Raw genomic sequence first — 24,680 nt, 5'->3', positions numbered from 1 at the left:
TTTGTCAGTCTGGTGAAGCCTAATGATATCTTCTCAGAATAACATTTTTAAATACATAGTAAAATGTACACGATTACAAAGGAAACCAATTATACTGAAATAGTTAATCATTTTAGAAATTATAGAATGTCAAAAATCCTTTGATAGAGTCTGTAGACTCGAGGTTAAGAATCCCTGATGCAGAAGGAAGTTAGACACTTCTGGAAGGCACTGTGACAGCCTTCTAGTGTTCAGAAATTATCTGACCTATGAAAAGTCCATTTGTTCACATGAGTTGAAGTGATTTTTTTTCATTGTTTCATGTGTCACATCTTCATTAATTTAGTTATCCCTATTGGGCAGTTACATTGTATAGGTTACTCCTAGGGGTAGTGTATATGAGCCTGGGATAGTTATGGAGAAATATATTAGGTTAATTCCCATTTTGAAAGAGTCAGAAAAAGTTCTGAAGAGGTAGAAAGAAAACTTGACTTGTGTCAGGAACTTGGTGACACATACTCATCACCTAAGAGGCATCCTGGACTTCTCACTATTTCTCACCCATCGTATACCTGAGACCTGTCAAGTTCACCTTTCCAAAAATCTCTCTAATACATTCCCTTCTCTACTCTGACACTGACACCATTCTAGTGCAGCCCTTATCATCCCATGCCTTGATTACTAGCCTGCTGGTTAATTTGACTACTTCAAGTTTCTCCTCACTCCAATCCATTCTCCATTCAGCTACTAAAGTGATTTTCCTGAATTGTAGGCCAATCATGCCACTCCCCTATTAAATAACTTCATTGGTGTCCTACTGTCTCCAGGAACAAATACATAGATGCTGGTAGATAGGGCATTTCTCCATGACACGCTGGTTGCACCTTTGAATAGGAAATTTCTGATACATTCAACCATGCCAATGGCCTCATACTGGTTTCTCAAGCTCATCACATTGTGATGGTGGGGTACAACTGGTAGCATTATTGAAACATAAATATGATTGTTACTGTACCCAATCAGTGCTACTGGTGCAGGAACCAGGCTGCTATCATGGAACTAGATGACACTCAAAAATATTCCTTCCTGAAGTTTGACCCCACACCCTATTGTGGAGAACCCCATATAATGAAACACATCCCAGACTACTTGACTACTTCCTTTAAACGACTTTAGGGAAAACCCATGAAAAATACATGGAAGAATACTGGTCATCTCTTTTTTCTTCTTGGTTTATTTCTTAGTTTCTTAGTTTTTCCTTCCTTCCTTCCTTCCTTCCTTCCTTCCTTCCTTCCTTCCTTCCTTCCTTCCTTCCTTCCTTCCTTCCTTCCTTCCTTCCTTCCTTCCTTCCTTCCTTCCTTCTTTCCTTTTCTTTCTTTTTTTTCTTTTTTTTTATAAAGGAACAAGAAAATCAACATGTTTGTGCAAATAAATTGATATCTGTTTCTGCAGCAGCACCCATGATGGACCAAACTATGTTGCGGTAGGGTCAGCACTGAACAAGTCCAGTAAGGCTGAAATAAAACCCCACTTCTAACCCATTTTAGGTTAATCAGTCAGTCTGCCTGCTGTATTTTAATCCCTGTTTTTTAATGGACTATTCCAATAGAAAAGGGGCAGGTAGGTGGTGCAGTGGATAGAGCACCAGCCCTGGAGTCAGGAGGACTTGAGTTCAAATCTGGCCTCAGACACTTGACTTGTACTAGCTATGTGACTCTGGGCAAGTCACTTAACCCCAATTGCCTCAACATAAAAAAACATGCTAAAAAGAAAAAAGCAACTAATACATTTAACAACTTTTACACTTGTTAATAAGTATATTTCAGTTTTAGTACTTAACTGGCATAAATTACACAATTTGGAGTTAATTATTCAAAGAAATTCAAAAATTGATTTTGATATAACTCATCACCTTTTATCTTTATTAAAATATATGATAAATTTAACTGGGGGAAGTTAAGATTTCCTTTAGGAATATGTTATCATAACATTTAGAGAAATTTTCCTGCATTTAAGCTAAATGATTGTTCTAAGTCCCTCTTTTTTTGTATATTTTTCATTGAAGTGCTTTTATCTTCTTGGGTATATTGGAAACAATAAACTTCAAATTGTAAAAATAATAAATATAATATATGTAAATATTAATCATTGTTGGTACACTAAGTGTTAGGTTCCTTATCCATTGAACAATATGCAGATATACTACTGGAGAAACCCAACAAATCAATCTTGATATTTTTGCTATAAAGTTAAGAGACAAAAGAAGTTACAGCCCTACCATATATAAGAATAAACTAGTGAACTGTGTACAGAGAGAAAGAATACAGAGTACTGTGAGAATTAGAGCACTACCAACCTGTTGAGAAAGATATTATAGGGAAGCTCCGCCATTAAAAGAACACATGTGACTTAGCATCCAGAAGTGACCTTTTCTGGTGTTTCGAAGGTCAAATTGGCATCAGGAAGTGATGTCTGCCTTCCATGTGTCCTGTCAATCATTGTTACCAGCCAATTAGCTTGGTGCTGTGTGTGTGGATGGCCCTGTTTCCTGTTTCATGGGAGGCTTCTGGGAGAAGCCACTTAGGAGCGAGGTCTTTTCGGTTCCAGACTTGGGCTTGGTGGGAGGTTGGAGCCTGGCTCTTAGACACCTAGATGAAAGCTGTTTTACCTCTCTCCCTCTTCACTAACTTCTAATGCACTTTAATAAATACTTAAAAGTCTAAACTCTTGCTAAAGCTTCTAATTTAAGGTGACCACTCATTAGATTTTAGACATCATAGCTAGAATTTTAGACCTTACAGTACAAACCTATCATTTTATTTTTCTTTTTTGCATTCATGCATACACAATACATTTATATTTATTATACATGTATAATACACATAATAAATAATATATTATATATCTAGTACACACATGCATGCACACATACATACATGTATGTCTGTGTGTATGTATATATATATATAGAGAGAGAGACAGAGACAGAGAGACACACACACACACAGAGAGAGAGAGAGAGAGAGAGAGAGAGAGAGAGAGAGAGAGAGAGAGAGAGTATGTGTGTGCTGTGTTTAAAGATTTAGGATCAGGAGGGTAAAGGACAAAAATCTTTACTCTTTAAAAAAAGAATCTTAGAATCAAAGTGAACTTTATCTCTGGCCAGAATTTCTAAGTTTGGGAATTCCCTCTAACAATAGAGAGCACTGTGTTGACTGAGTAGTAGAGTCCTAATGATTTGTTTGAGGTCAGGGTCACACACTAGTATATAAAGGAACTTCATGTGACTCTAGCTCTTCTTGACTCCAAAACCATGGCTCTGTCCGCTATGCCATATTGTCTCTAATTAGGTCCTACCTCATGGACCATATCATAAATACATATCACACACTCAGGATCATGTAGTGGAAAACTAGAATCCTCATATTGATATGGTTAATCTAGCTTTTTAAAAGTCATTGAGTTGTTGAGGAACTGGGACACTCTAGCTAATTATTTGCTTGTTGAAATGAATCAAGATGGATTGTTCTAGCTGAGTTAGTTCAGGCATTTAATACCTGGATATGTATACAGAAATGATCTTTGTTATGTATCTATATATCTGTCTGTCTGTCTCTCCCTATGAGCTTTATATCAGAGTTTCAGACCACTCAAAGTTTGTTGATGATTCTCAAAAAATCAGTTGCTGGAAATAGAAAGCTAATGACGGCTTGAAAAGCAATGTTTCAAGAGCCCTGGATCTTGTTTGAGGGTGTCAGATCATTTGGACTACATTCTCCATGAGCTTTTATTTTTTTAAATGGAATCTCAGTATCTTAAAATGAAGAGAATTTGTGGAGCATTCATTGTTCTTGACAGCTATTATAAAGAGGGAAATAAGAAAAAACTTCACAGTCTAATAGTAACATGGTGTGTAGGGAAAATGACATTTTGAGTTGCTATGAACTCCTATATACTAAGAATATGGGTAATTGACAACATGCCCTCCCCCACCCCAAAAACTATTTTTCTATAGACTGACAAAGGCCAAATGGATGTTGTTTCTGTAACCTAGCCAAAATATTTATAATTAAAATGCAGCATGGTATAGTGGAAAGAACAGTCCATTGAGAGCCAAAGGATATGGTTTCACATCCCATGTCTACTACTAAAAATACTTGTGACCTTGAACAAGCTATTTAACTAGTCTGGAACCCAACATTGCTCATTTATAAAATGAGGGGATTAGCAGAGGTACTTTCTTAGCTACCTGTTTGAAATCCTGTGAGCCTGAATGTAACATATTTTATGGCAATCCTAAATTGGTATTTTTCCACCTGCTATCAGTGTGAATTTGTTGTTATTTCCATTATTAATGATTATTACTGGGAAATGATTTTATACATGCATTAAAGTAATGAATGTATAACAGGTGAGCTTTTCAGGTAGTAAGTAGTAGAGCCAGGATTCACAACTGGGTTCTCTGACTTGAAGCCCAATCTTTTCCCATCATCCTATGGTAATCTCAACAGAATTTTCAGAATGGCAATAATATATGTTAAATTATTTCAAAAAATTCATAAATCAAAATAAAGATACACAATTTTATAATCATTTATTCAGCAATATGATACAGTTGTGAAATCATGGGATTTGTCCTGGAAATTCAGTCTGAGTTAGGATTCATTGTTTTAATATTTTTCAGCCTCAGTTTACATAATACACATATACATACACACATTTGTATATTCACATATACATATACACACATATATGAGAGTGAGAGAGAGAGAAAAAGAGAAAGAGAGAGAGAGAGAGAGAGAGAGAGAGAAAGAAAGAAAGAAAGAAAGAAAGAAAGAAAGAAAGAAAGAAAGAAAGAGAAAGAGAGATTTGACTAGTTGATTTCCAAGGCTCCATCATCTAGTCACCCAGATTCACAAAGTTGTAGTCATCCTCTAATCTTCCCTCTCCATCAACTCCCATATTCAATCTATTGCCCATACCTAATGATCAAATTTGCATATTTTTCACAACTGTCTCATTCTTTCTATTCAAACAGCTTCTACTCTAAACCTGGTCCTGATCTTCCACCTGGATTATTTCAAAAATTTCCTATTGTGTTCCCCTGATTCCTATTACTTCTCTCTAGTCTATACAGCACTCTATACAGCTAGATAAATTGATATTCCTAAAGCTAAAGTCTGACTATAACTTCAGTTCAGAAGCTCCCTATTTACTATTAGATAATTGCAAACTCCTATGTATTACATTTAAAGTTCTTCACATTTTGGCTCTAACAAATTTGATGGCATGGCATGATGGAAAGAACAATGAATTTTGAGTCAGTAGAAATGATTTGAAATCTTACCTCTAATGCATCTATCTGTGTGAACCTGACCAAGTCAATTCACCTCTCTGGGCCTCAATTTCCTCATCTGTAATGGGTTTTTTTTTTTTGGAGTAGGCAGGGTAGGGTGGCTTATGTCTGGGGCCACATTTGGGCTTGAGGCCTCCTGGGTCCAGGGTTCGTGCTTTGTCCACTGGGTCACCTAGCTGCCCCATGATGAAATCTTCTAAATAAACTTTAAGGGTGAGTACTGGAAGAAAGGGAAAGGGAGAGGTGGAATGGGGTACAGTAGCTCACATAAAAGAAACAAAAAAAAAAGCTTATGGAGTGGAGGGGAAGATGGGGAAGGAACAGGGAGGGAGTGAGCCTTACCCTCAGAATTGGCTCAAAGAAGCAATAACATACACACTCAAATGGATATAGTAATATAACTTGCCCTGTGGGAAAGTGGGAAGGGAAGGGGATAAGAGGCAAGAGGTGAAGTAAGGGAAAGCAAATCGGAGGAGGGGGCACAATGGCTAGAGTGCCAGACTTGAAACCAGGAAGATGCATCTTCCTTAGTTCAAATATGGCTTCAGACTCTAACTAGCTGTGTGACTCTGAGCAAGTCATTGTTTGCCTCAGTGTAAATAAGCTGGAGAAGGAAATGGCAAAGTACTTCAGTATCTTTGTTTAGAAAACCCTAAATGGTGTCATGAAGATTTGAGCATAACTGAAATGACTGAACAGCAACAACAACACATATCAGGAAGCCCTGATTTGACAGACCTCACCTATTTTCATCTAGCTTCCACTTGAACACCCCAAATGAGCAAGAAGTTAAAGTTCCATAAGGCAGTTGATTCTATATCTTTTACTTATTATGAAGCTTTTACTCACATCAATCATACATTTGCCTCTTTGTAACTTACAGTTAGTGTTCCTGGTTCTGTCATGTTCCAGGACAGACAAAATAAGTCTAATCCTGCTTGCATATATGCTGACCCAGTAAATACTTGAAGACAGCTATCATCTCTTCCTCCTTTCCCTATAGTATTATACACTCATATCCACTCAAAACTAGCTGAGTGGATCTAAAAAGTACTTATCATTGTTCTAATGTCAACTTGAAAGTATATCTTAGGTGGAATGAGCCAGAGAGCTGTACTTGACCCTATGCTATTTGCTATAGTTGGTCCACTGTTTTTGAAGAGAACCCGTGACATCCTGAGTGATGTCTTGACTTGAAAATGAATTGGAGGGTCAGCTAGGTGGCGCAGTGGATAGAGCACCGGCCCTGGAGTCAGGAGAACCTGAGTTCAAATCCAGCCTCAGACACTTAACACTTACCAGCTGTGTGACCCTGGGCAAGTCACTTAACCCCAATTGCCTCACCAAAAAAAAAAAAATTTAGAAAGTGAATTGGATTTAAGTGAGGTAGAGTTGTACGAAGTCATCAATCTCATCTCTTACAGAGTCATTCAAGTTCAGTGTCAGGACATTTAACATTTTTATCAATGATATAGAGAAAGTAGTAGATAGCATATTTATTAAATTTGCACATGACACAAAGCTAGGAAGGATACTTATTGTGTTGGGTGAAAAGTTGGCTTAAAAAAAGCTATCAGGGTAAGCTTAAAATTTGGGTTGAAACCAATAAAGTGAGATCTAATATGGTTAAATATAAAGTTTTACACCTGGATCTATAAAAGAAACTTCACAAATACTAGATAAAGAAAGTATGGTTACAAAGCAGTTCATCTAAAACTGATCTAGCTTTAGTACACTATTAGCTTAAAATGAGTGTGAAATGGCAACCAATAAATATAATCCAATATTAAGTGAAATTAAGAAAGCAAAGTAGATAAGAGTAGGAAGATAATAGTGCTGTTGCCCACATCAGACCCCATCTGGAGTATTATATTTGGACTAGATGGCCTTTAAATATATTTTTTCCAATTTTAAATCTCTGATCATATAATGCTTTTTATTTTCACATTGCTGTCATTTTCCAGTACCTTTTCCTAGAACCCTCTCTTATAACTGAGTACAACTAACCAACATTGAACAGAAAACCTGGAACATTGACTGTATCTGATAATACATGTTTCATTCTGCAACTGTAGGCTTCTGTCCTCTGCTGAGAGAAGGAATAAAGCTAAGTAATTGCATTGATTCCTTCAGATGTCTTTCAATGTTGTTTTCTCTTTATTACATATGGTCACTGGGTATATTGTTTTCTTGGTTCTGCTTTCTGTACTTCACATGGTTAGACATTATTTTTGTCATTTATGTTGTTATTTACAACCATCCAATAATACTGGAATACATTATTTGGTTAGTTATTACTGGAAAAAGATATAAAAGAAGGTAGCAATTCAAGTGATGTGAATAATCACATGCATAAGAATTTTCTTTAAAGAGTGAAGTATGAAGGTGACTTAGTCATCTTAGTTTTTGTCACAGTGCTAAATATATATATGTATATATACATACATACATACATATATATATATATATAAAGGAATTGTTACTTATATAATGAAAACAACATGTGAAAGGGTGAACCACATTATCTTATGACCAGACTTTCTGCTACATATCTTTTAACTTGCCAGAATTTTAATTTTCTTGACATTTTGAGAATAGTGTGGATTAATTATCAATAACCTTTGAGGTACACAGAGACTATTTTGAGTATTGCATGTTTATGTTTTTTCTCTCTTTAAAAGTTTATCTGAGGGGCAGCTAGGTGGCACAGTGGATAGAGCACTGGCCCTGGAGTTAGGAGTACCTGAGTTCAAATCCAGCCTCAGACACTTAACACTTACTAGTTGTGTGACCCTGGGCAAGTCACTTAACCCTAGTTGCCTCATTAAAAAAAATAAGTCAGGGCAGCTAGGTGGCGCAGTGGATAGAGCACTGGCCCTGGATTCAGGAGGACCTGAGTTCAAATCCAGCCTCAGACATTTGACACTTACTAGCTGTGTGACCCTGGGCAAGTCACTTAACCCTCCTTGCCCAGCCCCCCCCCAAAGTTTATCTGAAATAGAGATTTGCAGTTTGACATATAATCCTCTTTAATGTATTAACTTGTATGAAATGTTATTTTTAAAAAAGTTCTTTAAATTCAGAATGAAAAAATAAAATGTTTATCTATATTTTATAGTTATTTGATAACAACATATACATATCTCCACATTTATGCATGTGGTTTTTAAAGTATAAAACCAGAGATACCTTCAACTGCTAGGTAATGGAGCTTCCTCTATCAATGCAAATGAGCACTTTTTAGTCATAGAGAGTTGCACAGATGAAGGAGAAGTCAAATGACTTTCCCAGGAGCACATAGTCAGTATGTATCAGAAGTAGATCATTAACCTAGGCACTCCTGTTATTGAGGATGGCTCAGTATTCACTATACAACTGCTTTATGATATAATGATGAGGATGAAGATGATGATAACCATTAATGGTATAAGATAATAATAGCTGACAATAACACAGTACTTTAAAATTTCATGTTATTTTCATACATTATCTAGTTTAACCTTCTCTTTGATAACATTAATTGCTTGCTGGAATATGTGGTACTCAATATTTTGGCATGAACAAGGTACTGAAAAATGGAATTTTGGGTATAACTTGTTCTCTTTCCAAACCTAGAATTCTATAGACTTTTTTAGTTAGCTAAAATACTTCAATTCCTCTTTTAAAAAGACAGTCTTGTGTAAGAGAAAGAGATATTTAATGAGGACTTAGAAGTATGTATACTTTTATGAAAATTTTTAGAACTGTACAAACATGTAAATGCATTGGAAATGATTAATAAATTGATAACACAATATTTAACATTAACTCTTGCATTGTGATAGGCACAGAGGAATTCCTACAATCAACATGGGATTCTGTTATTTTTCTTGGTTGCATGTGGGCACATTAATGTAAGATTGTTTATATAGAGTATATGAAACTTATGAGCTGAGTAGGTCTCTCTCTTCATAATCTTCTGTCCAATAAAGGAGATAACAAATTAAATGCAAGAGTAGATGAGTACTGAGAGCTATAGCTCTGCCCACTGGAAATGAGAAAAAACCTATAAAGCAGAGCACATCTACCCAATATCCTTGCTAATACTTCCACAATAGTTTTGTCTTCCTTGAATCTCTATAGCCTGTTTACCAGTGACCCCTAATAAGTGGAGGCAGAATTGTACTTTACGAAAACCAGGCTCACCGAATCTAATTATCAGTGTGGTGAAAAGCCCAGCTATAAGTGATTTTGAATCTAGCAGGTCCTAATTTGTTTTTGTTTTTTGATGAGGCAGTTGGGGTTAAGTGACTTGCCCAGGGTCATACAGCTAGTAAGTGTAAAGTGTCTGAGGTCGGATTTGAACTCAGTTCCTCCTGAATAGATAGCCGGTGCTCTATCTACTTCACCACTTAGCTGCCCCTGAGGTATTAATTTGTTAATAAAAGAAAGCTGTTTGCTCAATCCAGTTGTATGATCTGTTGCCACCATAGTCCAAATCTATCGTTCTGCTGAGACTTAGAAGATACAAAGTGTGTCTTCCACTTTCCAGATATTTAGCAAATAATGACATGTTAATTGTTGATTAGTATTACAAATATTTGAATTCAACATCCTGCACATGTGGTCCTTTTACTGAGAAAAGGGAAGCATATTGTATCATCAGAGCTCTGGAAACAATATTGGTTATTATATTAGATCATTATTTTGATGCTTTTTAATTTTGTTTTCCTTTACATTATTATGTGTATTGTTTACATTTGCTGTTATTTCTCATTTTTTTGCTTTTGAATCAAATCGTACATTTCCCAAGTTGATCTGAATCCTTAATATTCATTATTTCCAATGGCATAATATTTTATTGCCTTTATTTACCATAATTTGTTCCACTATTCACCAGTCTTTGGACACTCACTTTAATTCTTTTTTGCTATCATAAAATAGTGCAACTGTAAACAGTTTTTTTTTTTTGTGTGTATGACTGTTCTCTTCTACATCATAAACATATCCCCTTTTCTAAAGTTTTTCAGAGATCACAGACAATGTCTCAGCAATTACATCTTCTAGTTCTTTCACTACTCATAGTTGGGCGATACAAATTTATCTTTTCTCTTTAGTCTTCTCATATGTCTTCAATATTCATGTTGTTCTTTATTTCCAGTTCAAAGATAATTCACCTTGGTAAAAAAAAAACAAACAACATATGAGTTGGGAAGCTTTGCTTTTTCTCCACTGTTCATCCATTTACTCCAAGCAGTGGTTTTGCATTTGCTTTGACACTTACTTATTCACCCATTCATTTTGTTGCCAGTTATTCTATTATTCAGTCAAATAGAACTTATTAAGCACCTACTATATGCTAGGCATTGCTATTGTTTTGCTATCACAAGAAGAGGGTTGCACTGAATATTTTGCTATATGTGATATTCATTTATTTTACTTATTTCTTTGGAGTGTGTCCTTAGTAGTAGGATTGTAAGGTCAAATATAAACACTCTAAAGACTTTCCTGGAATAGATCCAGATTATTTTCTAAAATGATTAGAACAGGTAACGGCTCCACTCATCTTCTAACAACCTGTTAAATATTTGTTATTTCTGTCTTTTACTATCATCTTTCCCAATTGGATGATTGTAAAGTGAAACCAGGAGTTGCTTTAATTTTTATTTCTCTTATTAGCGACTAGGGGTATTTTTTTCTATAGTTGGTGGTAGTTTCATTTCTTTATTTGAAAACCATTTATTCAGATCCTTTGACCACTTAAGAAGAGTTTTTAGGATAATTTAATATTTGTTACAATTTCCCATATGTGTTCACTATCAAAATTTCTTCTTGATTTTGCTATTTATGACTTTAATTATTTTTATGACTTTTATTTTTATATCAAAGTTATTTCCCAATATATTATAGCTCTCCCCCACTCCACTAAATCTGCTTTATCTGTTGTTAAGCAAAGCGGGGCAGTAAAGTGACTATAGCACACAGTGTATCTATCCTTTATTCCACACTATTCTGTTTTATCTTCTGTTCTTTGATGTAGAGATATACCATTTGATATTTGGCTGTTTATCATCATTTTTTTCATTTACATTATTGTAGTCACTATGCATGTAATAGTAGTAGGCTCACTTGTTCTACTCTGAATTAGTTCATAAAGGTCATATGGGTCTCCTCATTTTTCTCTAATTCTATGACTACTTATATGGCAGCAACACTGATTATTTCTATAATTAAACAAGTTTATAGCTTTAGATTTTCTAAAAAAATATATACTGCCAAGACAAGAGAAACATAAATCACAAAGAAAAAAACAAAACTTAATTCCAGGGTAATTATGGAAGAAGTTAATGATGGCTTTAGGAAGATTACAGTTAATTATCCTGTCACTCCTTTGATAAGCAAAATACTGATTTCAGTACAGGTTTCTAGTTGCCCATCATAATTGTTTTAAAGGGCCATGTCCCTGGCCTGCTGGGAGGAGCAATAAGGGAACTGGAGCCAGAGGTCACAGGAGTGCCCCGAGGGCAGGGCAGGGACAGGTGAGGCTCTCAGAAGCTAGGAGAAAGGAAAGGAAGTATAGGGCCAGCCAGAGCCATGACTGATGAGATCCTGGGGAAAGCGGCTACCATGGAGATCCCCAACCATGGCAATGGCGAGGTTGGACGGCTTCCGGAAGATGACGGCCTTGAGCAGGACATGCAGCAGGTGATGGTGTTTGGACCAAATCTCAATGAGAGAAGCATTGTGTCAGGAGGCTATCGGGGCTCAGCTGATGGTCTCATCCCCACAGGGCCTGGCTGTCAGCAACCCCACAGTGCAACTCCTGCTGGCCCTGGTGATGAAGTGGGCTGGGGCATTGCTGGGGAGAAGTTTGACATTATCAAGAAGTGGGGCATCAACACCTGCAAGTGTACAAAGCAGCTGCTGTCCAAGAGGTTTGGCCAGGGATCATGCACCGTGAACCTAGAGTTGGAGCTGTAGATTGAGCTGCTACGGGACACAAAGAACAAGTATGAGAGTATTCTTCAGTTGGGCTGGGCACTCACTGCTCACCTTGATAGCCTGCTGTAGATTCAGCATGCCCTGGGTGATGACTTCACTGATCTCAGCCAGAAGTCCCCTGAGCTCCAGGAGGAATTTGGTTATAATGCAGACACAGAAGTTGCTGTGTAAGAACGGGGAGACCCTGTTGGGAGCTGTCAACATCTTTGTGTCCAGCATCAACACCCTGGTCACCAAAACCATAGAGGATACTCTTATGACTGTCAAAGAGTATGAGGCTGCCAGACTAGAATACGATGCATACCACACAGACTTGGAGGACCTAAGCTTGGGTCCATGGGATGCCGGAATGCTGGGATGACTTGAAAGTGCCCAGGCCACATTCTAGACACATCATGAGAAGTATGAGAAACTTCGTGGGGACGTGGCTATCAAGCTCAAATTTCTGGAGGTGATGCACAAACAGGTGCTGCTTTTCCGCAATGCCATGTCTGCTTACTTCGATAGAAACCAGCAACAACTTGAGCAGACCCTGCAGCAGTTCAACATCACACTTAGGCCCCCAGGCTCTGAGAAACCCTCCTGGCTGGAGGAGCAGTGAGATGGCTTGGCCTGGCCCTCCACTCCGAAGAAGCACTCCAGGCTACAGGAGCAGTGAGGCCTGCCCCCTTGGATTGACCCCTTTCTCCAAGAAGCCCTCCTAGCTGGAGGATCAGTGAACCTCCTCCCTAGGAGGGGCTGAGGGGAGCAGGAATAAGTGCCCTCCTCTAAAACAAGCCCACTAGGGGAACAGAGAGAAGCCTTTTTTGGTAGGGAGGAGATTGGGACAGGGAAAGCAAAAGTGTACACTCCCCCCTTTCCCCTCATCCTTCCTTGCCCAAGATCTCCCTCCCAGGACTTGTGGGTGGTAAAAGGAGGCACAGCCCAGGAGAGGGGGACCAGGTAGGGCAATTATTGGGCCAGGTGAAGCAGTACTTAGTCTTGATGCCTAAGGCCCTGCTCTTCTCTCAGTTAGTTTGGCCTCACTTTCCAGATCTTTTCCCACTACCCCATAGCCAATGGTTGTTTTTTTCAAGGGCCCTTTTCCCAGCCAATGGCATTATCCCCAGGGCTCTCCCTTAAGCCAATGGCCCCACTTCTGGGTCTTTCCTTTGGCCAATAGTAGGTCTCCTGGGGCCCTACCCTGAGTTGGCATCACTTGGGGATCCTTTAGCCAATGGCATTGCCCTCAGTGTCATCCCCTTCTACTCCCTCCATTACTGTTGGTAGGGAGGAGGAAGAGGGGGGTGTCTTAGGACCAAAGGGTAGCGAACTGGGGAGTTATGGGCCAATAACTAGGGGTGCCATGACATCTATCCCAGCATCTGCCTGTCTATTCTATGCGCTGGAGCCAGGGTGGTGTTTCTCTTAATTTAATTGTGGGTGGGACTCTGGGGTGTCTGTTAAGTCTGTAGAAATTGTCACACCAGCCCCAGGGTGGCCTGGGAGCCTGGGACCAGAAATAAACCTTCATAAAACCTGAAAAAAATGTTTTAATATTCTTGACCCTCAAGCTCAGAACTTCAAATTATCAGTATTTTGTTAACCTGTTGTAAGCCTAATGGCTTTCTTTTGAAGCTGTTCTTCAGGCCAACTTAGAAAGCTCCTCTTTGGAAGTATTATTTATTTAGTTTTAGCATTCTTTTCTTTTCAAATTTTGAGTTACAAATTTGAGTTCCAAACCACCCCTCCCCAAACCAGTGAGAAGATAAGTAGAATGATCTCAGATATACAAGTGAAATCATGCAAAACATATTTCCTTATGAACCATTAAAAAATCATGAAAAATAGAGTTTGCACTTAGAGTTTATCAGTTCTCCCTCTGGAGGAGGATTACAATTTTTTTCCATGAATCCTTTGGAATTATCTTGGATCATTGTATTGATCAGAGTTAGCCAAGTCTTTCACAGTTGATCATCATCATTGCAACATTACTATTACTATGCACAATGATCTCCTAGTTCTCCTCATTTCACTTTGTATCAGTTCATACAGATCTTGCTACATTTTTCCAAAACTACCTCCTCATCATTTCCCACAGGACAGTGGTACTCAGTCACAATCATATGCTACAATTTGTTCAGCCATTCCCCAGTTGATGAGTCTCTGTTAGATTTCTAATTCTTTGCCTCTGCAAATATTTTTTTTTCTTTACCTTTGATGTATTTGGGATATATACCTAGTGACAGTATTGCTAGGTCAAAGGATATGCACAGTTTTATAGCCCTTTGGGCCTAGTTCCAAATTATTCTTCTGAGTGGTTCGACCAGTCCACTACTTCACCAACAATTCATTTATATACCTATTTCCCTTCATCCTCTCTAACCTTTCCCATTTCTTATAGGTGTGAGGGGATTTTCTGTAATCAATAGTAATTTAGAACATTTTCTAAAATATGACTAAAAATAGCTTAGATTTCTTCTTCTGAAAACTTTTTATATATGTTTATCATTTATCAATTGCAGAATGACTCTTTTATAAATTTGACTCAGTTCTATAGTAAGTATATATTAGAAAAATGAAGCCTAATAAAAGAAACTTGCTGTAAACATTTTTATCACTTCATTTTCTATGGTATCTTTTCACAAAATGTAATTTCCATGATTGTTCCATCTAATTAGGTCTCTCTCTATTTTTTTGTTTTGTCTCTGATCATGATTCCTACCCTTGCATTTTTTATTTCATTGAAGCACATTAGTTTCCTCTCCAGCCATATATTTTAACTTGTATGTGTGTGTGTGTGTGTGTGTGTGTGTGTGTTTGTTTCAAATGTGTCTCTTGAAAATTGGATTTTGGTTTTCAATCCATGCTGCTATCTGCTTCCATTTTATGGATGAAATCATCCCATTTACATTCAAATTTATGATTATTAACTTTGTATTTCCCTCTATTCCATTACCTTCTGTTTCTCCCCCACCCCCTCTCTCTCTCCTGTCCCTCCCCCAAAGTCTATTTTGCTTCTAACCACTCTCTACCTTAAGCTATTTTTCCTCTTATCATTCCCCCTTTCCTCTTATTTTCCTAGTGGATATTACATTTCTATACACAAATGTGTGTCTATATATGTATGTATGCATGTATGTATGCATGTATATATGCACGCATGTATGTGTGTATATATATGTGTATATGTATGTGTGTAGATATATATATATATATACCACTCTTCCTTGTACACCTCTTTTATATGGGACAATTTTCCTTATTCTACCTCTACCTTCCCCTTTTCCCTAGTGAATCCCTTTCCTCACCTCTTTATTTTTTGGGGGATATCATTCCAATAAAATAGACACAATCTATGCCCTCTGTCTATATAAACTGTTCTAACTGCCCTAATAATGAAGATCCTGATGTTGGCTAAGATTGAATTCAAAAGGAGAATGAAATGGATTGATAGTGATATGGAAGCTATGAACATGAACTTGGACAGATTTCAGTTTATAGTGGAAGATGGGATGTCTTATGGGTGTCCTATGTTCCACAGAGTCACAAAGAGTTGGACATGACTGAATGAACGAACAACAATGATGTTCTTAGAAGTTACATTTATCATCTCCCTATAGAGTAATACAAATGGTTTAACTTTATTGAGCCCCATTTGATAGCTCTTTAATGTTTACCTTTTTATGCTTCTCTTAAGTTTGCTTTTTCAAAGTCAAATTTCTATTCAGTTCTGTTCTGTTCATGAGGACTACTTGAAAGTTTTCTATACCATTACATATCCATTTTTTTCTCCTGAAGGCTTATACTCAGTTTTGCTGGGTAGGTGATTTTTAAAAATTATAATCCTAGTTCCTTCGCCTTCCATAATATCATATGACAAGCCCTATGCTTCTTTAATGTGGAAACAGCTAAATCTTTGTAATCCAGACTGTGTTGAATTGTTTACTTCTGGATGCTTGTAGTATTTTCTCTTGGACCTGGGAGTTCAGGAATTTGACTATTATATTCTTGTGAGGTTTTATTTGGAGATCTCTTTCAGGAGGTGAACAGTGGATTTGTTCAATTTTATTTGACCTTCTGGATCTAAGATATCAATGCAGTTTTCCTTAATAATTTCTTGAAATATGATCTGTAGGCTCTTTCTTCAATCATGGTTTTCAGGTAGTCCATTAATTGTTTTTTTCTTTTCATTTTTTTTTCTTTTTGTGGGGTAATGAGGGTTAAGTGACTTGCCCAGGGTCACACAGCTACTAAGTGTCAAGTGTCTGAGGTCGAATTTGAACTCAGGTCCTCCTGAATCCAGAGCTGGTGGTTTATCCACTGTGCCACCTAGCTGCCCCCTAGTCCATTAATTCTTAAATTATCTTTACTGTATCTATTTTCCTTGTTAGTTATTTCCCAAACGAGATATTTCATATTTTCTTCTATTTTTAAAAATTCTCTTGATTTGGAACTGTGACCAGGTTCTCTACTCCCATGTGACTGACCTCCAGCTCTCCTCTCCACCCTAGAACTATGACACAGGGCTGCATATTGGAAATATAATTGCCAAACAGTGCCAGAAAAGAATCCCCTGTAATCTCTGACCAGTAGTCCAATCTCCTTATTATCTCCAGGCAGAGAGCTCTCAAAGCTGCTGCTACTGCTGCAGCTACTGTTGTTGCCAGCCTATATGTGAGTTCTGGATAACCTTCTACTTCACTGTTACAAAGTTCTACTGCCTATATTTTCATATTTTTTTTAGGCCAGAAAAATATTTCACCATGACCTTTTGTTGGACTCTGCAGAATAGACACTTTTGAATTGTGATGCTGGAGAAGATTTTTTAGAGTCCCTTGGAAAGCAATCAAATTAGTCAAACATAAAGAAATTAATTCAGATTATTCACTGGAAGGTCAAATACTGAAACTGAAGCTTAAACCCTTTGGCCAATGATGAGAGGACAGAACTCATTGTCAAAAACCCTGATTTGGGGAAACATTGAAGGAAAACAGAAAAGGGGATGACAGATAATGAGATGGATATTAGTGTCATGGAAACAATGAACATCAACTTGGATAGACTTTGGACGATAGTGGAGGACAGAAGGGTATGGAGTGATATAGTTTATGGGTTCGTGATGAGTTGGACATGACTGCATGACTGCATAACAACAAAAACAAATCTTGGATTTTTAAAAAAATGACTGAATCAACTATTTTAGGAATGTCTTAAAGCTTTTAATGTCACAATTAGGTATAGTAATTATAATTTCACTGACATATTTATACACAATAAGCACCTTTCAATACGAAGAGGAGCAGATAATACTATATATCATGCAGTTTCAGTTCAATTTAATTCAATTCAAAAGAATTTTTAATTGGTTAGTGCATCACGAACTGTCCTAGGGGCTAAGGATACAAAGACAAAGCAAAAAAGAGGTCCTGTCTTCAAAGACCTTGCAATCTACTGGGAGGGAACAACATTTACCATAAAAATACAGTATAATATGTATATAAGTACCTGGAGTATTAGGAAAGATTTTTGATAGGAGTTGACATGGGAACAGAGCTTTGAAAGTTGCCTTCTAAATTGCAAAGGTGAGAAGGTATACATTCTAGGTCTGTGCCAAAGGTGGAAACTGGAATGTCAAATGTGCAGTCTCTCTAGGCATATAAAGTGTGTCAATTGCCAGAAAAAGAAATAAAACTAGAAAAGTAGGATGGAGCTCAATGCTAAAGGTTTTAAAATTCTTCTTTTTTGTTTATAAAAAGTTAACATCTTTTGTTTTGATGCTTTCATTTCAGAATATATTTCTCCCCAGTATCCTACCGACAAAACATTTTTATAACAAAGGATGAAAAATAAAGAGCAAAACTAATTCTATATCAAAACTAACCAAAATATCATTTGAGTCTGACAGTATTTGCAATCATCCATACCCAGAGTCATTTACCTCTTCAAAGAAAGGAAGGAAATGCATTTTCTTATCTCTTCTTCTGGCAGTCAGTCAATCAAGCATTTATAAAACATTTGCTATTTGCCAGGAACTCTACAGTGTGCTAGAGATACAAACAAAAGAAGAAAAAAAAAAGAAAAATATGAAAAACACTCCAAATTTGCTCTTCATAATGATACAGTAGCTAGTTTCATTCTTTCCATTTACATTGTTGTAGTCATTAAACAATGACTATTGCTTTCCGCTTTTTTAAACTTTGTTTCTTATAAGTCCATACCAGCAAGCATTTATAAATTTTCTTATCCAACTAAGAATTCTTCCTACTCATTGTGCTTATAATGTTTAGCTAGTTCCTAAATAATAGGTACCCAACTTGCTTTCAATTCTCTGCTACCTCACAGAGGGATGCCATAAATATTTTGGTGTATAAAGGACATTTCTTTATGTCTTAAATTTTTTTTTTTGGAGTATATAATTGAGAGTGTGTTATTTGAGTCAAATGGTCACTGTTTACATTTTTTTTTTTTGGGTGAGGCATTTGGGGTTAAGTAACTTGTCCAGGGTCACACAGCTAGTAACTTAAGTTTCTGAGGCTGGATTTGAACTCAGGTCCTCCTGAATCCAAGACCAGTGCTCTATCCACTGCACTACCTAGCTGCCCCACTGTTTACATTTTTTAGCATAATTTTAAATGGCTTTCACTTTACTGTCTTCCTTTAGCTTACCATGATTTACTTTGAAGTTTCTCAAACAAAACACTCCTCATAGCTCTGTAGCTTTGTATAGGATGTTCCTATGTCTGGAATGTTGTCCCTTCACCTCTGCTTCTTAGTTTTCCTGGCTTCCTTTAAGACTCAGGTCAAATTCCACTTACTCAAGGAAGCCCTTCCTGTCATTTTCCCTTTCCCTTACTCCCACAGCTGCTACTACCTTCATTTCTCAGACAGCCTTTCATTTCTTCTGCATGAATTTTTTGAGATTTTGGATGTGAAGGTACCAAGAAAGAACAAAATTGCTCAAATGTTAACAAGTCAAGTAGTTTATTACCCACAGGCATGCATTTGTATGGCTCCCTCACCCACCTGTCCTATTTGCAGTGGGATTATGTACTCCACACAATAGCCCAGATCTATTAGATGTCTTCCTTGATGTTTGATTGTTGTTGTTAGGTAGATTCACAAGGATTAAGTGTGAGTGGGATGTTAGGGGGCAGCTAATTAGCAGATGATCTCAGGTACGACCCTTCCTTATTGACCACAAAGGCATTATGATTAAGAAAGATTGCAAACCTTCCATACCTGGATTAAATAAAGTTTTCTAAGATGTTGGTTCACTAACCAAACCCTAAATTTAGCTAACCAAAAGAGTTTAGGTATATAAGACTTCTAGGTTCATAAAGGTGGTCATTCAGTGGTCAAACATACTGTCACTTCTGTTAGCTGTAGTGAACAGTAAGCAAATGTGAATAATACGGAATTATTTAAATGGTGTCTTCTCCATTAGAATGTAAACTCCTTGAAGGCAGGGGATTGTCTATCTATCTATCCATTTATTTATTTGTCTGTTTATTCATTCATTTGTTCATTTAATTACTTACTTATTTAACTATTTATTTGTTTGTTTGTTTATTTATTTATTTATTCATGCAAGATTTCTTCATAACCCCTAGTGCTTAGCTTGGTGTCTTATATACATATAGATACACAATAAATGTTTATTGACTTACCAAAAATAAGTAAATAAACAGGAATTCCTGTACAATTCCTGTTGACTCCTTTTCCAGAGTGATTTACTCAATATACACATCTATAAACAATATATTCCTATCTTCCTGTAGACCTTATAATATTGCCTATTTTCATTTTTTCCCATCTTTGACAATTTGTATAGTATGAAGTGGAATATCAGAATAAGTATTTGCAGTTCTCTCATTTGGAGAAACATTGTTGCATATCATTGTTAGTAATTTGCATTTCTTCTTGTGAAATCAATTTGTCCACACCTTTTGTTCCTTTATTAAGAAATGACTCATGGAGTTAGAATTCATCTATTGGGAAGTAGATTTTAGTCTTAAATATTTGTGACAACTAAATCAATTTTATCTAATCCAATTGTCAAATATTTCTTACTTCATAATAAATCCATAATCAGCAAGTTTGAAAATTAAGAGCATATAGGAATTAAAGAATCATTCTGAATTTAGGTTGGGAAGACTTGAGTTTGGGTCCTGACTTTGACACATACTAAGTATGTGGATATAGGAAAATCCCATAACCCCTCAGTTCCACATGCAGTTCATGTTACAGATGAGTTACAGGCATCAATGGTGGGCATATCTACATTGGGTATTTCCTACATCAATTAGATCACAAGTCCAGACCAAAAACAGAATTGTAACTGTGCAATTCAATATTTTTTATTTTTATTTTAAAACAAAGATTCTGCACTTAAGAATGTCAACTTTTTCATCTTATTTCTTTGGGGGGATCATATTTAGAAAATCTGAATGGAATGATATAAGCAAGAGTAGCTATTGCTATTACTTAATCAGTAAGAAGTGACAGAACAATGAGCCTTTTGGTACTGTAATTAACTAGTAAATAAAACTGATATTGTTATAAAATTATAAAATTATTTTATTTGATGAAAATATTTGAGTGAAGATGCTGGTTATAAATATTAGTGCATTTGCCTATGATTTACCTTGGAAAGCAAACATTATGTCATATTCCCAGAACCTATCTTTTCAAGGTAGACACTTTATATAACTTAGGTAACTCCTTATGTTCCCAATGACAATAGCTAAATAGCCAAATTTGTCAAGAATTGCCTTTTTATATTGGTTTTTTCTCCTAAAACATCCTTTCTTCCTAAATTCTCAATCATGGTTGCCACTATATTTTCAGGCATGCAGGTATGTAATATAGGAATCATCCTCTACTTATTTTTCTTTCATGTTCCTTCTCTGCCCCACATGCAATTAGTTGCTAATTGTTATGGATTCTACTTCACATCTTTTGTATCTGTCTGCTTTTCTCCATTCATGCCATGACCATTCTAGTCTAGACTATTAACATCTTTCAGATAGATCATTTCAATAGCTGCCCAAGTTTATCTTCTCTTCTCCAATCCATCCCTGACCCATCTGCCAAATTGTTGCTGTGAATCACAGGTATGGACATGTCACTGACCTGCTCAAGAAGCATCCATGAGCCCCTATTGCCTCAAGGAAAAAATATTAAGTCTCTGGGATAAAAAAAGCCTTTGAAATTCTGGCTCAAGGCTATCTTCCTAGGCTAATTATATACTACTATCCCCATATATTCTATGTTCTATTCAGACTAGAGTGGTTGCTATTTCTTGTATGTGACATTCCATTTTCTAGCCCTGTGCCTTTGTAAATGATGCTCCCTAGGTCTGAAATGCAGGCCTTCATCTCTTCTGCTACTTGGAACCTCCATCTCCTTTCTAGGCTAAGCTCAAGTACCACATCTTATAAATTTGTTTTTAATCTCCCCATTTATTTGTGATGATCTATTTCTCTCCCCCACAAAACAGTAACAACAACAACAACAACAACAACAACAACAACAACAACAAACCTTTGTAATTCTTTGTATGAGTTTTATATTGACTTATCTTTGTACATATTGCTTTACCCCCCGTGGAATGTAAACTCCTAGAGAAGTGGAATGGTCTTTATATTTCCAGCATGTAACAATGACTGATTCATAGTAGGCACTTCACTAATTCTTGTTGAAATGAACTGAATAAAGATCTGGGTTAGGAGAAAGAGTCAGGGAGAAAGAGTATATTTGGATATTTCTTAAAAAGGTCCTTAACTTTTGTGTTTGTATGTGTGTTATAATTCTTTGGCAGTCTGAAGAAGCCTATTTACCCCTTCTCAGAATGGAATGCACAAAATAAAATATGTAGAATTACAAAAGAAACAATTTATATAAAAATACAGTTATCAAAATGTTTCTTTTTAAATATTTCACAGACTCCAGTTGAAGATCCCTTGCCTGACAGAAATCTGTACCTACAGTAGGAGGGAGAAACTCTGATATTTATTCTAAAGTTTTGTGTGGCTTCTGGCACAATTCTAGGAACCACCAGTTTACCTTTAAGTATTATCTGCTACCAAAGTTCCCTTTAGCAATTATAGTAATTGCTGCCCTTGAATTTGAATTGAGGCAACTTTCCCCTCTCCTTTCTCTTAACATATCTTCACCTGAGTGTTTCTTATTCTAGAATGGCAGTGACTATATCAGATTATGCTTTAGCAGAACATTGGTGCAATGACATTTCCATATATAACCATTTCAAAGAATGCCACTATGATAACTAGGATGGAATGGCTAGGGATTTTTCCTAGATCTGGAAATAGGATGGTGTAGTACTTCCTGGGTTAGAGGTCATGTTTTCTTTCATGATATAGTGGTTATAGTCACCATTTCTGATACTATGTGGTCATATTTTGACTTATTTTTTGGGGGGGGGGACAAATGTCTTCTTTATTTTTTTCAGTTACATGTAAATTTAATTTTCAATATTCATTTTTGTAAATTTTAAGTTCCAAATTTTTCCTCCCCTCTTCCTTCCCTCCCCTCTGTAAATAATTAATTGTGATTTAAGGTTTTTATGACCCCATCTTTTGGCTAGAATTAAAAAAAAAACCCAGCATGCACACTGGCCCAGGGCTCAGGCACCCCATGTGGTGCTCCATCCACTGGCTGTAGCTGTTGTCATTGTGCTTGCAGCTCACGTCATCACCACTCGCCTATGCCTACAAGGGCCTGGCAAAATTATAATGACTGGAAGAAGACCAGTGAGGGCAGTTATGTGACTTTCAGTCACGGCTGCCGGCAATTAGCTTAGGACTGTGTGTGGACAACCTGGGGTCTGCTGGGAAGGAGAAAGGAGGAGATTCGCCATTCTGGTATTGGAGCTAGAAAGAGACAGGACTCAGCAGCATGTTTTGCTGAGCCCCAGGTGGTGGTATGATTCAGCTCATATTATTTTCCTTCCCCCATTCCTTTTTTTTCCCTTTACTTTAATCTACTAATTTTACTTGTGTTTTTAGTTTGTTCTTGTTAATAAACTCTGTTCTGTTTTTGAAAGAGACTGTTAATCTCCTTCCTTGCCCCAATATTGTGGCGAGCCACCTAACTAACACTCCCCAATTAAAATTTGGCCCCTATACCCCTCCCAAAGCCAGCAATCAGTATGATAAAAGTTAGACATTATAATCATGTTAAACATATTTCCACCTTAGTCATGTTATAAGAGAAAAATCAGAACAAAAGAAAAAACAAAAGAAGAAACAACAATAACAAAAAAGGAAGCAACAGCAAAAGTGAAAATAGCATGCTTCGATCTACATTCAGACTCCACAGTTCTTTTTCTGGAGAGCATGTGGAGAGCATTTACCATTTACCATCATGAGCCTTTTGGCATTGTCTTGGATCATTTTATTGCTGAGAAGAGCCAAGTCTTTCACAGTTGATCACCATCACAAAATATTGTTGATAGTGTGAGGTTCTCTTGATTTTGCTCATTTCACTCAGCATCAATTCATGTAAGTCTTTCCAGGTTTTTCTGAAATCCATCTGCTTATCATTTCTTACAGCACAATAATATTCCAATACATTCATATACCACAACTTGTTTAGCCATTTGCCAATTGATGGGCATCCCCTCAATTTCCAAGTCTTTGCTACAAAAAGAGCAGCTATAAATATTTTTGCACATGTGGATCCTTTTACCTTTTTATGATCTCTTTGGGAAATAAAGCCAGTCCTGGTATTATTGGGTCAAAGGGAATAGACAGTCCTATAGCCCTTTGGGCATAGATCCAAATTGCTCTCCAGAATTGTTAGGTCAATTCACAACTCCACCAACAGTGCATTTGTGTTCCAATTTCCCCACATCTCCAATATTGATCATTTTCTTTTTTGTCATATTAACCAATTGGATAGGTGTAAGGTGGTACCTTAGAATAGTTTTAATTTGCATTTCTTTAATCAATAGTGGCTGAGAATAGTTTTATATGGGTATAGATAGCTTTAATTTCTTCATCTGAAAACTGTTCATATCCTTTGACCATTTTTCAAAAGGGGAATGACTTGTATTTTTATATATTTAATTCAGTTCTCTATATATTTTAGATATGAGGCCTTTATCAGAAACACTTTAAAAATTATTTCTCAGCTTTCTGCTTTCCTTCTAATCTTGCTTGCATTGGTTTTGTTTGTGCAAAACATTTTTAATTTAAAGTAGTCAAAATGATTAATTTTGCATTTCATAATGTTCTCTATCTCATCTTTGGTCACAAAGTCTTCCCCTCTCCCTAGATCTTACAAGTAAACTGTTGCTTCATTTTCTAATTTGCCTATGGTATCATACTTTATGTCTAGATCATGTACCCATTTTGATTTT

The 24,680-nt window shown here is 36.6% G+C and overlaps 1 pseudogene; it reads left to right on the top strand.

Annotated features, from left to right (window-relative positions):
• Positions 1-11,908: 11,908 nt before the first annotated feature.
• Positions 11,909-12,917, top strand: LOC122736316 (annotated as a pseudogene).
• The last annotated feature ends 11,763 nt before the right edge of the window (positions 12,918-24,680 follow it).

Source organism: Dromiciops gliroides, chromosome 1 (genome assembly GCF_019393635.1).
Source record: "Dromiciops gliroides isolate mDroGli1 chromosome 1, mDroGli1.pri, whole genome shotgun sequence".
NCBI lineage: Eukaryota > Metazoa > Chordata > Mammalia > Microbiotheria > Microbiotheriidae > Dromiciops > Dromiciops gliroides.
This window is presented reverse-complemented; position numbering and strand designations above follow the sequence as displayed.